The following is a 272-nucleotide window of genomic DNA, read 5'->3' as shown; positions in this document are numbered from 1 at the left end:
CGCTCCGCCGCCATAAAGTTGATAATTGCTTCCGCTCACTGGAGAGTCGCAATCAGTCAAAGAAGAGCACGAGTGGCCCGACACCATAAGCGCCGACTGGTCATTATCAATACACGCTTGCTTATTGATAAGGCCATAGTTGTCCTGAAGAAATATCCGTTGAGGAAATGCAAGATTGCAAGATTTCACATTGATGTCAAAATCACATGTTCAACTTCGAAACTTAGAATCCACTTTGGAATAGATTTTCACTTGTGAATTTTCTGAATCAG

Source organism: Perkinsus marinus (genome assembly GCF_000006405.1).
Source record: "Perkinsus marinus ATCC 50983 genomic scaffold scf_1104296941026, whole genome shotgun sequence".
Classification (NCBI taxonomy): domain Eukaryota; phylum Perkinsozoa; order Perkinsida; family Perkinsidae; genus Perkinsus; species Perkinsus marinus.
Note: the sequence above shows the minus strand (reverse complement) of the source record.